Source organism: Macrobrachium rosenbergii, chromosome 41 (assembly GCF_040412425.1).
Source record: "Macrobrachium rosenbergii isolate ZJJX-2024 chromosome 41, ASM4041242v1, whole genome shotgun sequence".
Classification (NCBI taxonomy): domain Eukaryota; kingdom Metazoa; phylum Arthropoda; class Malacostraca; order Decapoda; family Palaemonidae; genus Macrobrachium; species Macrobrachium rosenbergii.
This window is the reverse complement of record NC_089781.1, coordinates 91,041,496-91,052,606: the sequence shown is the minus strand read 5'-3', so window position 1 is coordinate 91,052,606 and position 11,111 is coordinate 91,041,496. Positions and strand designations below refer to the sequence as shown.

General features: G+C 34.9%; 1 long non-coding RNA gene across 1 annotated transcript; it reads right to left on the bottom strand.

Moving 5' to 3' along the window:
* Positions 1-264: 264 nt before the first annotated feature.
* On the bottom strand, positions 265-6,967 carry LOC136826997 (uncharacterized). The gene is made up of 4 exons (XR_010849774.1): positions 6,850-6,967; positions 1,939-2,041; positions 1,009-1,157; positions 265-374 (listed from the first exon to the last, which is right to left on the bottom strand). It is a non-coding gene; the product is annotated as an uncharacterized lncRNA (long non-coding RNA).
* Positions 6,968-11,111: the final 4,144 nt, after the last annotated feature.

The following is an 11,111-nucleotide window of genomic DNA, read 5'->3' as shown; positions in this document are numbered from 1 at the left end:
ACTTTTAGATGGGCCATTACTGAGCACCAGTTAAATTGTACTCAATATTTTGAACTGCATAAGCATCTCTCCCCCTTCCCTGTATCCAAAATATCAATTGTCCAAAACATTCAATTAAGCAAACAACCCTTAAGTGATTAAGAATAGATTTCAATAAAATCAACAAAAAATCCTTAAGTGACCAAGAGAGCTTAATTAATATTAATCCTTAAATGATCAAGAAAAAAATCCAGTGTATTGAACAAATAATCAAGTGATCAACAAAACAAGCTTACATTTAACAGTCAGCCACCAAATAAATAGTCATATGTATCAATGGCTTTCCATCTGCCAGATATGCTAATGGACTTCATTTCCCTTCACGCAGTCTGTCTCTGAAAAATAATATAAAATCAGCTTCATGTTTTGACTTAAAACAGTCAAGTTAGAAAGTATATCCGTTTTAAGGTCTTCTAAGCATCCCATAAAACTAATAGGCATCAATAATGACTTATTTAAAAATAACTTACGTGAGTGACGAAAAGAAACTTGTAAATAGACTGACACACAAGTAAGGAAAAATTCGAGACGACAACCACAACTTGACAGAGAGAGAGAGAGAGAGAGAGAGAGAGAGAGAGAGAGAGAGAGAGAGAGAGAGAGAGAGAGAGAGAGAACCTTGCTTATTTCCTTATAAATTTCATCAGCACAAATTCTTTGACAAACCACATTTATAAGACAAATGTTACTAAATCAATGTTGAACATTATACATGCCATCTGTTACATACGTAACCATGTTACCAGTTTACCTTCCCATATTCTGAAATCTGAACCGCTAATTCATTAAACATTTTTCCTTCAGTTCCAGTGAAGTTGAATCCAACACGAGTGGTAATCGGTGCTACCAGTTCCAGTGAAGTTGAATCCAACACGAGTGGTAATCGGTGCAACCTATAATAAACCAGTGCTATCTTCATAGCAACTCGAGTGGGCTCACTGGCTTAAGTCGAAGGAACAAAAAACTTACCTTTTTTTGAACATTTTTTTTTAACCTTCTTTTGAATCTTGTAAAGTGTCAAAAATTCCTCTTCTTACAGGCTTGGGTTCTCAATCCTTCATTTACGGCCATCATCCTAAAAGGACAAGAAAATTAATAGGACAAACGCTGGCTAATACCTGAGAATTTAAGGAAACATTACTTATGCACTTAGGAAAATGTACAGGACTTTACATTTTATAGATTTTCCTAATGGGTGACTGACACAGGAAAAGCAATTATACAGTCAGTTGCATGGAAATTTGTCAATTTTGTTATTCATTGGCAATGCAAAAGTAATGCTGATGTTATAAATTATACTCAGTGCATTCAAATTCTATACCAACAAGCCAATATGTTGAAACAAACAGACGATTAGTAACTTTTCATGATACCAAATACGACACTAGTAATTTCAAAAGGGCAATGCATTTAATAAGCAGAAAACCTAAAAACTCACGCACATGGCAGCCTGACATTATGGCAACTTTAAGTCAATGCTTAAACAAAATGGACATATACCTTACTTAGAACCGAAACATTTATTTCTAATTATATTCTACCATGCGTTCCTTATCGCAAGGCAATGACCGGCTCCATCTTACCTTCCAGGTTTTATAAGCAAGAGTTATGTTTATACGTGTCTTTGGTAACGATGCAGATTTCATTCGGCAAAATTTAACTTAATAGTTACCCTCGTTCATTTTCTCAACTCCTGAACAGTAACGAGACTTTAAATTTCCACCTGATCAATAATAATATAGTAAGAAAATATAGACATTGTTGACAGTCAGATGGGCTATTTGAAATCTATACAAAAATCTATACAACTGTTAGATGACACTGTATATCTCGATCTATACAATCATCTCGATCCTCTGTACCAAAAACACTACACAAATAATGCTAGTGAAAACTTACATTTATGATCATCATCATCCAAAACTAAAGGACTGGGTAGGTCGATGGATATACATCTGCCCGAGTTTCCAGTCGAGTTACTTCCCTTCATGCTTTTTAGTCTCTGAAAAAAATATATGAAATTAATTCCGTGTCTCACTGTACATTTGAAACTACAAAAATTTAAAGCAAGCCAGTGGGTATGTTGCAACAGTGCAATAAAATGCCAAAAACAAATTACCATTTAAATTTACCGTATGACAAAAAAATGACACTTTATAGGAATTGTACTAGTGCATAACTGATGGCAAAATGGTTTTGTTAAGCGTTGCTAAATATTCCAAAAGCATCCCCAACGTACTTGAGGATATAAGATTCTGAACAGAAACTCTTGTTTTGATAGGCCAGACCTTCAGTTCATCTTTCCATGTTTTCATTTGTATTTCCCTTTTACTCCAGATATAAAAACTTCAAGTTTTTCTTGAAGACTGCAGATCAGTAGTAAACTGTATAAATCTGTGTTTTTATTAATCTTTTGAAAAATGTAAATCCTATTTGCCAAGAAACCTCACTATTACTGTATATGAACAAGAAGTGTTCCAGATATGCCACACCAACGAAGTTACTAAACTTTACAAAAAGTAATCAAACTCTAAAAAATTTCAAGCTTTCACTCACCAGAGTTTAATAAAAGCTCTCAGCTGTTAACAAGTTACTTTCATTTTAAACCTAGACCCACTGTATACAATAAAAATTAAAACAAAATGTTTTGTAATCCATTAATACCCCACTGTCCTAACAATGCCACACAACGGAAAGTGTGAAGGAAGGAGTGCAGAGCGCTCAGCCTGACCTAGACTGATGTACTATAAATAACCACCCTAACTATATTATAAACTAAAATGGTTAAAAGGACAAAGCAAAACACTAATGCCAAAACAATTCTACAGCTCTAATGCAAACCATATATATATTCTGTGCAAGGTAAATTACTCACTGTTTGCAAGTCCTAAAGTAAAGGCAGTACGTTATATGAAAAGGATCATGCATAAAACGTCAGTGAAATCCGCAAAGTAGTAGTAATCCAAGCTAGCTAAAGTCTGTTATCTTTGTTTTGCAAGCTAGCCCAAGTCTTAAGTCTATAGCAAGCAGACCAAGTCTGCAGTCTATTTGTTTTGCAAGCTGGTCCAAGTCTTAAGAATATATTTGTACAGCAAGCTAGCCCAAGTCTTAAGTCTATATTTGTACAGCAAGCTAGCCCAAGTCTTAAGTCTATATTTGTACAGCAAGCTAGCCCAAGTCTTAAGTCTATATTTGTACAGCAAGCTAGCCCAAATCTGTAGCCTGTATTTGTATAGCAAGCTAGCCCAAATCTGTAGCCTGTATTTGTATAGCAAGCTAGTCTGTAGCATTTGTAAGCTAGCTAGCCAAATCTTAAGTCTATATTTATTCAGACAAGCTGACCTGTAATAGCCAAGTGCAATATAGTCTGTAGAGACTGTCTTTAGCTAAAATTGGGTATTCATATATCTAGATTAAGAGTGGGCATTACAGCTAATATTGCTTTTGTGTATGGGGTACTTTGGCTTTACATTTGCTACTGATGTCAAGAACTCTGGCACCAAATTATTTGTTTTAAGTCAATCAATGCATAAGCATTAGACAACAATACTGATCATCATAAATGAAAATTTAAGGACGTATGGGATCTGGGAATATCCAAAAGTTGTCTAGTTTAAAATAGCGATTCCCATAACTGTGGAGAAATAGGCAGATTCAAAATTAATACACGCCTAAAAAATCACCTATTCCATACTTCAAACCATATAACATTTGTGAAAAAAAGGACCAAATCATATTGATGGCAAAGCAAATCATACTGATAAAGTGGTTTATAAGTTACTATTATCAACACCAGACTAATACTGGATTAAAACCTCTTCTCAGTGTAACTGAAGCAGAGTACACTTATCAGCATTTTAAGCCAAAAGTACTCAACCCTGCAGTTTCAGGTGTTACTAATTAAACCTACCTACTATAAAGTAGTACTCAGCAAACTGTACGCGGTGGGCAAAAGATCACCACTGAAGCAGAGTTCTCTGACCTATAACCACCTTCACCCAAAGCTAAGATACATTTAAAGAACAACTTAAGGAACCATTTCAGGGCCTGAAGCACTTTACAGTACTCAACCCTACAGTACTCAACCCTACAGTACTCAACCCTACAGTACTCAACCCTACAGTACTCAACCCTACAGTACTCAACCCTACAGTACTCAACCCTACAGTACTCAACCCATATGAAATTTATATATGTACGACTGACTATTAACAATGGACCAGTATAGGCAAGACAAATGATACATCAAGCTGTATGCGGTGGGGACAGTAACAAAATCCATCTACATCAGATAACTCTATATAGTTAGAAATGTAGATGGGAGATTTTCTTGTCTGTGGGAATAAAAGAATATTGCATACTGCTCGCAGTTTTTTGTTTTTACCTACACTGTTGTGGTAAATTACTTCATCAAAATGATTGATAAGTTGTATGAAATAAGATGCTCAGGGCTTATATCGAAAAAATGCTAAACAAAAATTCCCGAAATGGGATATTATATACATTTATTTAAGATTTGTTGCAGCACCAATTCAAACTAAGGTAGGCAGCATATTTTGCCCTTACTTTTTGATAATGGGTTGTAGGGTTACTTTAATTTCCCTCAAGCATAAATTCCCCAAAAGAGTAGGCCTGCAGTTTCTTCAAGTAGTCCAACTCTAGACTTTGTGCCTAAGGGTGCAATTCCATTGTTGAGCCTAAGGAGGCAATTCCATTGTTGAGCCTAAGGAGGCAATTCCATTGTTGAGCCTAAGGTGGCAATTCCATTGTTGAGCCTAAGGATGCAATTGCCTTATTGAGCCAGCCTAAGGATGCAATTCCATTATTGTGCCGGCCTAAGGATGCAATTCCATTATTGTGCCAGCCTAAGGATGCAATTCCATTATTGTGCCAGCCTAAGGATGCAATTCCATTATTGTGCTAGCCTAAGGATGCAATTCCATTATTGTGCTAGCCTAAGGATGCAATTCCATTATTGTGCCAGCCTAAGGATGCAATTCCATTATTGTGCCAGCCTAAGGATGCAATTCCATTATTGTGCCAGCCTAAGGATGGACATTGAGCCTAAGGATGCAAGTCCATTATTGAGCCTAAGGATGATGCAAGTCCATTATTGAGCCTAAGGATGATGCAAGTCCATTATTGAGCCTAAGGATGATGCAAGTCCATTATTGAGCCTAAGGATGCAAGTCCATTATTGAGCCTAAGGATGCAATTCCACTGTGCCTAAGGATGCACTAATTTCCCATGATATCCAGCTTGATGCACCTGTACTTCTAACTTCAGAATAATCCTCTGGGCCAAGTAAGGTGTCGTCGCTTAAAGAAAGTGAAGTTAGGTTAGCATATATCCTTGTAAATACTAATGCCCCAAATGTAAAAACCAAAAATTTTACATTGTGTTTTTAAAAAATAGTTCATGGAAACTGGGTCAGTTTTAGATATTACCTATGTTATCGCTACCTCCCTTTACTGCTCAAACAATTAACCAACAAAATTTGGGGAGTTTGCCTAGTAAAACGGCAATGTCACTGCAACCAGTGTTATTTTTTTCTGAACAAATATGCACTGACACAAAGCCAATTGTAGTTTGTCAATGCACACTGTAACAAATGTTACCATGATCCTGAAAATAGCCTATGCTAGTCCTCTTGAAAGGCACAACACATGACAGCGCATTTAGTCCAAGTCAACGGACAACCCATTCAGTCCAAGTTAATTAAGCTTGCATAGAAACTTTAATTAGGCAGGTAAGTGCAAGAAAAGTTAAGTTGGTGGTAACCTAGTTGGCTGCAACCCTAGTTTTGGTTTTGTTAGTTTTGGTTCAGCAAGGTTAGGTTTGGATGTTAAAACAAGTACTTCTGGCGCAATTTTTAGGGTAGGAGGGACATTCATGAGAATGGGGGAGAGCACCCAGGTCAGGTAGATTGCTATAGCCTAGGTTAAGTTAGGCCAAGTTATTTGGTGATTTCTACTGAGGCATGGCCTGCTTTATTAATTTTTGTCTTGACATTAATTTGTCTTGTGATTTTTTGTGATTTAAGTACATCCATATATTTTATACTGAAAGGATTTACATATGGCTTAAGCATATTTCGGCATACTATTGGTGGTGCTAATCATCCCATCCCCAGCCCCACACAAATACCCTTCTTTACACTCTGTGGTATACCATAATTATTCGATTTAGGGAATCGGTAGGGTAAGGAATAAGTGTACTGTACACCTTAAGTACAACTGAGGTTTGCTACTCAAACTATTATAAATTCCAATTAAAACATTTAGCTCCATAATGATTCTCGCTCTCGTTTCTCCATTTCAACCGTTGTAGTCTCCCAGTGATGGTCAACAGTGAATGTTTAGCCATGTTTCACCACTCACTCATTTGTAACGGTTCTAGGAGGAGCACAGAATTATATTGGCGTCCTTATGGCACGTAAATGTTCTCAAAATGACTCAATTAAGATTCCACAAGCTGCAGACCGCACAGCTGCCTTACAAAAACACAGAAAATACTGAGAATTTTCGAGTCCTAGCCTAACAGTCTACCTGACTGGAGGCTACGTACAGAGGAAATTTTCGGTTGCTTGGTCCAAATCAACGAGCCGTTGGTATTCACGTTATTCGGTCATGGTTAAACCTACTACAGATCTTTAAATGCTTACAATTCATTCTCATAATTGAAGTTACGACCAAAAACCAGCCGTTTAATATCAAACACGTTGCAAGCACTGGCCCATGGTACTCTTCAAACCTGTTATCAATTAACGCTGAAATTTCCGTAACTTCTTAAAGCTCTTAATTTACTCACCAGTTTAAATGAAGTACCCATAAATTGAATCTAATATCACAAATCAACTTTCCAATACACACAAAGATATGAAAACTCAAACGAATTCCAAGTGACTATCTAACACCCTCAAGCAATTCCAAACAGACTGAGGTTGCCTGCCCTGCGCAGTTCACTGACGCCTGAAATCAAGGACCGCAAAATGCAGCCGCCGGTAACCGTCCAGCAAATTTAGCTACTTTAGAAAAATAGCATTTTTTATGATCCAAGTAAGAAAATACCATCAAATACAATAAGTTTCGTCTAAAAACAGCAATTAAACAATTGTGTGTATATGCTGATCAAGAACAATTCAATGGAGAGACACTGAAAACATTTTGATCGCTGCGAAGAAATTTCCGAGAACCAAAGTTTCCATTCTGTAATAAAGATATTTGAGCAATGCTGAAATTACAGGGATATTTTCAGTGTCTCCCCATCCCATAAAATGTTCTTCCTGCTGTGATTTTCATCGAAGTGTTTTTATCTCATTTTAAAAGTTACAGTGTAGGAAACTATAGTTCATGTGCCCTCGCGTCTTTAAAAAATGAAATTTTTTTTTTCAATGCCTCGGATATTTACACATAGGCCTATGTATGACCTGATATTTGCTCTAGGTCGGAAATAAAGGCTCAAAATACGACTGGAATGCTTCCCAGTGTTCAACATTAGTTATCGGAAGTAAACTATATTATTATTATTATTATTATTATTATTATTATTATTATTATTATTATTATTATTATTATTATTAGGACCGTTCAAAAATTACGTAACACTTTTTTTGGTAATTTTGACCCCCACTTCCCTCCTTGTCACGCCTCATGACGTGTCCACACACCCCACCCCCGCCTAGGAAATTATGTAACATCAGCTGGTAGCCCCCACCCCAATTAATATGTTTCCTTTTTTTAATGCAATAATATATTAAAGTCTAGCCTAATGCCTGGAAACTATTACCTTTAAGTTTTTCTTAATACTTATATGTTATAATAAAATCACAAATTTTAAATTAAAATGTTCTTAAAAGTCATATTTATGCATAAAATAAGAGAATGTTGGAGCTCTATGTTATGTAATATCTATAGTACAAAATGTTTGAGTACAAACAAGGGTAGGCAAAAAAAATTAAATACCATATTCTCAATATTATTAAAATACAATAAAAGTCTATTGCAGAATCCTTACTGTCTCATTTGTCCTTCTGTAGTTACATTTTTTCCAAAAGAAACAAAGGGAAATAAATCTGGAAATGTTATGTAACCTATGACTTCACACCGGCCCCCCTCCCCCCACTGTCACACCCATAACACTTCATCATACCAACCCACCCACCCACCCTCCTTCCCATGGTGTTAATTTTTGAACGGCCCATTATTATTAATTATTTATTATCTACTATTTATTATTTATTATCTATTATCTTTACTATTTTTATTATTTTTATGATTTTATTTTTATTTTTATTATTTTTATCATTTTTATTATTTTTATTCAAAACGCATACCTACAGAATGATGTGTACGTATTTAAAACAATGAAACAAATTAAGAACTTCATAAATAAGTTAAACCAGCAGGCAGACACATTCCCACACCAACAACAATTAGTAGCCAGAAAAAAAATAAAGACAAAATAATATGGCGCTTGAAGTTGGACGAGAGAGTAACTTGAGACTTTGCAAAATATCCTAAGCAGAGCAGCAAGATTAGCGAAGGGTATCGCTCCTCAGGGTACGATTACCCCTATATTGTCTGAGCTCCACTGGCAGCTTTTTAGATCTTATTGGATCTAGAATAATGATTACGTTATATACTATGACCCATTTGTCTAACAAGACTAGTTGTCAAAAGAATTTGAGAGATTTTCTGTCTGGAAGCCATAGCCATTTCAACCTTTTATCAGATCATTTGGCTTTCAATTCTCGACTCTGATTTTCTGCATCATCTTTGGCATGATCTCAGTGCTGGAAAATTTTATTCAGTTTCACCGGTTGTCATGTTTATTTCAACTCTTTATTTTTATAGAAATCAGGTTTTTTCCTATGGAAATTGCCTGGAAACCACCATAGTCAAACATTGTCCCACAACTGTTGAATTTGTATAGTCCCCGCTCAATGGGTTTTCTATAGTGAACCTCCCGTTTTCTACGGTGCCTTTCCCATGAACTTAGGTCATGCTAAATAGCCATTATTTTATCTACGTAAAATTGTACCTGTTACTTATTCATTTGTGCCTGTTTACGTTGTACATGTGTCAGAACATTATTGTGTCCATTCTTGTAATTTTATTTTTACATATTTGTATTTACTTGTCCTGTTTCACACTGAGAACAACTGACCTCGGGTCACTTGTATCCTATTGTATGTCTTTGTATCTTGTCCGCACGCCGCTTTATAAGCGGCCTGCTCTCTCAATAAACCATTACCAAAATGCTCTCAAGAGCTATCATCATGCTTTTCAAACCAGCTAAATCTAAGACAACAACATCAATAAAATAGCAGTATATTTCCACCTGCTCTCTTTTTTAGCACCTCTCACAAATTTACTGTTGTTGTTCGAGTCGAAATAACAGATAATTTCTATTCCAAATTACTTAAACATTCGCAATTCTGTAATAGGTAACAGTTTTGATTACCATCTTAATTACTTACTAGTTTTATTTTGTAAAATGTGTATGGTATTTAAACCAACGAAAGATAAACAATTAAAAGTACTGATAGACTTTCCGAGCAAAGCTGCAGCAACTCTGCCAGTTTTACTAAGTTACCCATAACACTTTACATTTTCTTTAAAGGTAATTATGACCTCTGTAAGAACACTTATTTACATTTTCTTTAAAGGCAATTATGACCTCTATAAGAACCCTTATTTACATTTTCTTTAAAGGTAATTATGAGCTCTATAAGAACCCTTTACATTTTCTTTAAAAAGGTAATTAAATCTATAAGAACAACAATTTGCATTTTCTTTAAATAATTATGACCTCTATAAGAACCTTTATTTACATTTTCTTTTTAATTATGACCTCTATAAGAACCTTTATTTACATTTTCTTTAAAGGTAGTCTGACCTCTATAATAACCTTTATTTACATTTTCTTTAAAAGTAATTATGACCTCTATAAGAACCTTTATTTACATTTTCTTTAAAGGTAATTATGACCTCTATAAGAACCTTTATTTACATTTTCTTTAAAGGTAATTATGACCTCTATAAGAACCTTTATTTACATTTTCTTTAAAATGTAATTATGACCTCTATAAGAACCAACTTTAAAGATAAACATGACCTCTATAAGAACCTTTATTTACATTTTCTTTAAAGGTAATTATGACCTCTATAAGAACCCTTTACATTTTCTTTAAAGGTAATTATGACCTCTATAAGAACCCTTTACATTTTCTTTAAAAGTAATTATGACCTCTATAAGAACCCTTTACATTTTCTTTAAAGGCAATTATGACCTCTATAAGAACCCTTATTTACATTTTCTTTAAAGGTAATTATGACCTCCATAAGAACCCTTTACATTTTCTTTAAAGGTAATTATGACCTCTATAAGAACACTTATTTACATTTTCTTTAAAGGTAATTATGACCTCTATAAGAAAATGTAGTTGCCATGCTAACGATAAAAATTTTAAGCCGAGCCTTGAAATTACAAACAACATTCCTATGCAAGTGGTACATTTATCTATTTAAAGTTTAAACATAAGAATTTAATACGCTATTGCATAAATAGATTTAATAACTTTACAAATACTGGAGAAAGAATGAAAAATAGGAATAAAACTGGATTCCGCAGATTCGAAACTAAAGACAATACATATTCCGTATGTTTACACATGTGAATGGATACCTTAATATTTGTATGGATAAACAAAGAACTCATCATTCTATAACAGCAAGTACAAAGACAACGTTTTTCACAGATTCATCCAAACAACAAAACCTGGTTTTCTGAACTTGCGATGAAGATTATGCTCACTGGGTAACCCTTTAGACTAAGTTTGCTCACATATATAATGGATTGTTTTCTAAAAAAAAAAAAAAAAAAAAAACGTTATCTAGTGCATTTGCAATATTACCGTTTCGGAACGTAACTCGGCAACTTTTAAATATCTTACCCGTGATATTGCATCAGCAAGTGAATTGTCGTAATGAGCAGGCACCGCTGAGATAAGTCATCGCCTACGTGGTTACCCAAGGTGGGAGGCGACTCCACCCCACTGGGTAGACCTT